Consider the following 6,808-nt stretch of genomic DNA (forward strand, 5'->3'; position numbering starts at 1 on the left):
TCATACATATTCAATTCATTGACGGTGGATGCCCTCCCTTCATATAAGCTTTTCAATATGCCACATGTATCGACGAGAAATTTGATTAAGATGTCGGTGGCTTGGAAAGGTAAACGACAGATGACGCCAACGAAGCAGCATCCTATCAGAAATACTAACACGAAGAGAAAATACGGATTGTCGATAAACTTGCAACCATTTAAAATTGCTACAATAATGTTTAACATTTTGAAAGCTAATGCTTGTATTGAATTAATTTATTAGTAATTAGTATTCCTGTTGCGTACTTTTGAGTGACATATTTATATGTTTTTAAGTTGACAGCTTAATAGACCTATTATATTGTCAGTAGACGTATAATAATTATAATAACCCCTCGTTTGTAAAAATAAGGTTTAACTGTGTTTACCACAAGAAATTGCATGTCGAACCATGCCGATCACGTGATCCGCTCGCTTGGTTCGTTCACGCCACCACTCGAAAGCTTATAAATTTTAAAATTATGTAAAACTGTGAAGGCAACCGATTAAAAACTAACAAACTGTTTATTGCTTGAGTACATAAAAATCATTATAAATCTATAAAACCCCACAAGGAAAAGTGCAAACACACCCTTAGAGAAACTTGTTAAATATTAAACAGGTGGAAAGTGATTACTTACACTTTTTCTTTTTTGTAACTTTCGGACCAGCAGCTGCTACTCTTTCAGGTAAATAGAAAGTTTCTTGTACAATAACTTGCCGGCCGTGTGACGACCCCTCAACTTTCAGCAAAGCTTCTACAATTACTTGGAATATTTTCTTTTAGTGAAGTTGCGAAATATTTCATCAAAGCAATAACCGGATCAAAGACAATGCATTTGCTTGTTAGGCGTCGGTCTTTAGTCTTATAAAATTTAATATTGTGAAAAGCTGAATTTCTCGAATTTTGTGACAATTGATTATTGTATTTGTCAAAGTGACTAAGGTCTCGAAAGTTAGAGAATTTGGAAGATAGAAATTGTAAAGAAGCGCTACTTTCATCGAGATTCTTCCACTTGACAAATGTTTTGGTACTTAGATTTGTTTAAACCAAAGCGGATCATAAAGCAAAGGAATTAAAACATAAATATTGTTATAATAAATGTACCTGACATAAAATACTAACATGATAAAAAAATAATCTTATGTTTATTTAAATGATATTTAACATATTTATTTTATTATTTTCTATTTATTTCTATTTTTTACTTTGTTTGTATGTTCCATTCCTTCAACCTAAGATACGGTTGGCTTCAAAAAAAAAAACGGGAAATGTCAGAAAAAGTTCTGTCAGATTTTATTAAATTTCTATAGTTTGAAACGACCTTTTAGAATTTAGGTTAAAAAACTGCACTTATGTGTCAGAAATACTACTGTTAAACAGACACAAATTGACATAAATTGACAAATTAAATTTCCAATTCACTTTAGGTCAAATTTCATTTCCCGATTTTTTCGAAGGAAACTGTATATTTTGAGTAAAATATTTTTTAACTTGTATTTATTCCACAGTATCGAATTTTGGAACAATAAAATATAAACAAAGAACGCCCAAGTGTTATTTACCTGTTGAGCACGAATATTTAAAATCTGGTACTATTGAGAGCAAAAAAAAGTGGGACATCAACATCACTGTCTTGACTTTTATTGTGAAATGACCCTTATCTGTTTCTAACCCTACTTTGATTGACGTTGTCATTAAGTATTGTAGGTTGTAGGGATTGAGTAAGCACGTAGTGAATATTTATTTAATGCAATCCCAATCAAAATCTACCTTTATCAAAAGAAGAGGGCATTTGAAATAGGAAAATAGAGTATAAAATAAATTTTTTAACTGTCAGCTAGAATAATGTCAAATTTCTATGACAATAATCAAAGGCAAAATGACGATAAAGCTTGAACTACATCGAATTTTTCAAAACTGACAGAAATATAGTACTTACTGGAAAAAACACGTTTAAATCTGATATATGGCGTATAGTACGGTGCGATCAATTAAAAAATAAATCGAGTTGGCGTGTTACCTATGGCAACCCATGCTATAGCATAGGCTCCAAAGCAAACTCGATTTATTTTTTAAATGATCGCTCGGTAATATAGTTTTACTGAAAGAGAAGAGAGTACATAGGATGTACAAAGAACAAACACAAGTTCTGTAAGAAAGACCAACCAAGGTACAGTAACCTAACAATAATAATTTAATGCGAGAGGAAGATACTTTTAACAATTTTCTTATTGTTATCTTTTTATCTAATTATTTTCCTCCACCACCCGGCGGCACGGCAATTTTGCCGGAGTACATACACTATTACGGATAATACTATCAAGTAATAGTGCAGTGCTTATCAACATAATTACCGGCGTCTCGCCTCCACATTTTGACTTTGTTGTGTTTTATCATCTTCTGTGTCAATGTTAAGGAACTTCCTCACGATATACGAGGGTCGATCCCTATGCTCCACCCCTGACCTATTTAGAGGGTACCAATAGAAAACATTTTTTGGCATTTTGACAGCAGTCATCTTTCAATTTTCTATGCAAAAATTCAGCTTTGTATCTCCTATCGTTTTCATTCAGTTCCTTCTTTTGTGTAAGTGTTTCGGACTATCCGCCGAAAACGTAGTCGGGTGGTGATTTCTGAGCATCTTTTAGATATGTTTCGGAAAGGTAAGAAATCTTTTATGGATAGATATGTAACAATCGATGAAACATGGATTCATGACTATGATCCAGAAACAAAAGTTAAAGTAAAAAGTGGTGACATTCCGGTTCTTCTCCGCCGCGAAAATTTAAGGCTCTTCCTTCTTCAGGAAAAGTTTTGATGTCCTTAATTTTGGATGCAGAAGAAAAAATCCTGACAGATTATCTTCAAAAGGGAGCCAGAATAACAGAAATTTATTATGCGTCGTTAATAAAGTCCATTCAAAAATCAAAAAACCACCAACGTCGCATTTTCCTCGATAATTACTATCGGCAACCCTGTCTAGTGTAAAATTTGGTGAGACTTGTAATTTTGAGGTTAAATGTTTATTAAGTGTCTTGTTTTTTTGGGCATGTTTAAGGAAAAATAATAAGAATCAATAAATAAATGAAACGTGCTGCTAATAAAAACAATATGAACGAAATTCAAAGCAATTGAATTTTATTTTGAATCAAATAAATGTCATAATTTATAGTCACCAACATAGTACGAAAAAAGGGTTTTTTAAATTTTACCAACCTAAAGCAACAGGTGGTGGTTTTTTGATTTTTGAATGGACTTTAGATAAATTGCGAGATGCAATTAAAGAAAAACGGCGAGGCAAATTGAAACGAGGTGTGCTTTTTCACCAGAACAACGCAACGCTCCGAGTGTTGCAGGGGCTGCTTTTCCCGAGGCTGACGTCGAATTAGTAGAACATCCCCCAATTTTCCTGATTTGACCTCTAGTGACTTTAGACTTGACGCAAAGCTAAAAAAAAAACACCTGGAATTTTTTTTCTTTGATAAGAATGAAGTAATGACGGCGGTAAACGTGTAGTTTGCAGAAGTCGGACATTCTTTTTTCCAGGAGGCTATAGAACTGTTGGAGCACCGATGGAACATGTGTATCAAACTTAAGGGAAACTATGTTAAAAAATATATTTTTTGTTTTGTTGAATTATTTTTAAAAGTGGGTCAGGGGTGGAGCATAGGGATCACCCCTCGTATATCTAATAATTATTATGAAAAATCGTTTTTCAATATTTTTTTGTTCGACACTGTCAGAATTTGAGAATTTTCTCCTGTGTGAACGGATTTTTATAAATTTGACAACTTGTCAAAACGAAACGTCAAGCTAATTTTAAAGATTTTTAGCGATTTGGAGCCTTTAAGAGGCTCGTCGAACAAAAAAACGTTGTATTCAACTCGTCAAAAAGTCAAAATTACACACGAACTCGTTAAATAAATAACTATTTGTGTATCTGTATTATAATATAAACATCATAACGAATTTTATAGTACATATTTCATCGCTGGAATAAATGTTATAAGCTGCTTTACTACTTTAAAAGCCATTCCATATTGTTGTGTAAGTAAGATTGTTACTTTCTTTGGCAATAAAGTCTAAAACTTCACAAGACGAATGTAGTGTTTGAATAACTTTTTGTAAGGGATTAATAAGGCAAACTTATTTGTTATGATGAAGAAAGTTTTCCCAGTCTAAAATAATAAAATAAAATATCATTTAACCTAACTTGAAAAATACAGTGAAATACAGGTGTCCCAGAACTGGCGAATCAAATTTAAAGGGCATATTCCTTAGTTGTAATGGAGGTGAAAAACGTTAAGAAAAATATTCAGGGTGCAATAACTTCTTAGTTATTAATTTTTCAAATTGAGCAATAGTGTTCGAGCAGTTTTCACCAGAAAACTGAGTTCTTTCCTTCAGCTATTAAGTCAAGTGTAATACCCATGAATAATAAAAATTAGGACTACTAGAATTATGTTGCTAAGCAATTGAAAGTGTTCGTTGAATTACTTGAAATTGAACAGCGGCCTTCTGATTGGTCAATTTTAATTGTTGATTACAAAAAATCTGCTAGAACTAATACAGGTCATTAAAAAATTAATTATTGTAGTCCAAGTTTGCGTAACAACTGAATGTAACATTTATGGGTGCCGCTTCATATGTAAATGATCAAAATTACGTGAATAGGTGAATGCACGCTGTTCACACACAGTAGTTAAATTGGTTGAAAAACCACTCAATATTTGTAGATTCAATCGTTAATTAAAAAAAATTAATTAAACGCTCACTATCGCACTCGTCACCTAAAAATAACAGTGACAATGACAAAAATTGACAGTTGACATGAAAAATGTCACACTACAATTATGTTTTTCTACTTTGGTACAGTTGGTTGCAAAAAAAAAAACGGGAAACGAAAATTTTCCTATGTAAATTTGGTTTTGTCCATTGGTCAATTAATTGTCTACTTGACAATACCTATCAAATAATTTTTAAAAATGTCTTTGAATTTTGACGTTTAATTCTAACCTATCTCTCGTAAGGTTTCACACTATGGAAACATTGAAATTTTATTCTGACAGTTGGAACCAACTCTTATCATAAGTGAGTTTTTGTGAAACCAAAAGTAGTGTCACAAAGGAAGTTTTTGTGAAATTGTTTTTTTTTAATACGTATTAGGTATGTAATAGCATCCTGGTCGGCGTCCGGCATCTCTAGCGAGCTCCTGTTAACAATTAAAACGTTTGAAATTTGACATAAACTTCACAGAAATGGCACCATAACTCATGCCACACAAAAGTCCCTAGATTATTTCATAATTAGATTTTGAGTTTTTATGAAACTAATGCGACCAAAGTAGAAAAAATTGTATGCTACACTCGTTTTATAAGACGCACTATGACACTCGTTCACAATCAAGCGTTTTATAATAATACTATTGTGTGAAGCGGCAAAAATTACATAATATGGGCACATAGCTTGCTTCGACTACAATCATTTAAAATGACCCTCCTCATATAATTGTACTGATGAATCAGTTTATTTGTCATTTGTCAAGAACAAAAGTGTTTTTAACGCTCGGAAACTTCTTATTACATGCAATAAAAGAATTTTCTTATATTGAGAATCGTGGATTTTAAAGTTTTGTACTCCAAAGGATTACAAATATTAATTTAGACTACAGGGCACTACAGATTGTCCTTTATTTTTCGCATTACATCAAAAAGGTAACCGTTCTTTTGAGAAATTAGAAAATTTAGAAGCTCTACAAATGTGTTTCAAAGTAATAAGAAAACGATTATCTAGCGGAGTAACGTTTAAGCTAACTTCAATAATTACATAAAAAGTTTACACTTACTAACACCATCACAAATACGTCATTCTTCTTGAAAAATTTATAAAGCGCACAGGAAATGAAATGATTCCAAAAAGTATTATACAATAATGTTTACGGGTTGTTTCTATTCAGCAACACATTTCTACAGAAGGTACATTATTCAGATTGGAGTGTATCTTACTTGTCCAGACAGTATAGAAATCTTGAGGCAACGAATTATTAACGCTTCTAGACTCTAATACTTTATTGAACATAACACTGTCAGTTGCAAGAAAACATCAGCTTTGCATAGACCAAAATCTTGCAAATTGCTCAACATAAATAATTCAGGGTTATAAACGTAAGATGAGCCTGACCAGGTAAAAATGCAACCCAAAATACACTTTACAAAGCATTCATTGTGTTTTGATATTTAAAAATTAAATCAGGAATCCAAGTAGGTATTTTATTAATTTTCTGTCAGAATTTGACATTCATTAGGCTGACGTTAAAAGCTGTGTATGTTTTATGTGCATTATGATAATGCCGGATAATATAATAGGAATTTTGGGTTGCATTTTTACCCTCGTCATCTTACGTGAATAACCCTGTATGTACAAAGTGTCTATAAAAGAACATAGGTATATCAAGAGTCCTATGTAATTGTGGGGCTCTATAATTTTACTGTGTCGAACTATGTCCACCTGTTGAAGCCGTGTAAATCAGATGTCAACAGTCAAATGTCAAATTATTAAATCTTAGCGTCAGTTGTGAGTTCGACGTCTTTATTAAAAACCTGTCATTAATGAATTTACATGACCGCTATTTGGTACCACAATATGCTACATATGTGAATTCCACAGGAGTGTGAACATATTACGTTCTTTTATAGACACAGTGTTTGCATTGTGATTAAATTAAATTAAATTAAATAATACATAATTGTTGAGCCCTTTGAACGCTTTTCTTGAAAATTTTCTC

This window comes from Tenebrio molitor, chromosome 9 (assembly GCF_963966145.1).
Source record: "Tenebrio molitor chromosome 9, icTenMoli1.1, whole genome shotgun sequence".
Classification (NCBI taxonomy): Eukaryota; Metazoa; Arthropoda; class Insecta; order Coleoptera; family Tenebrionidae; genus Tenebrio; species Tenebrio molitor.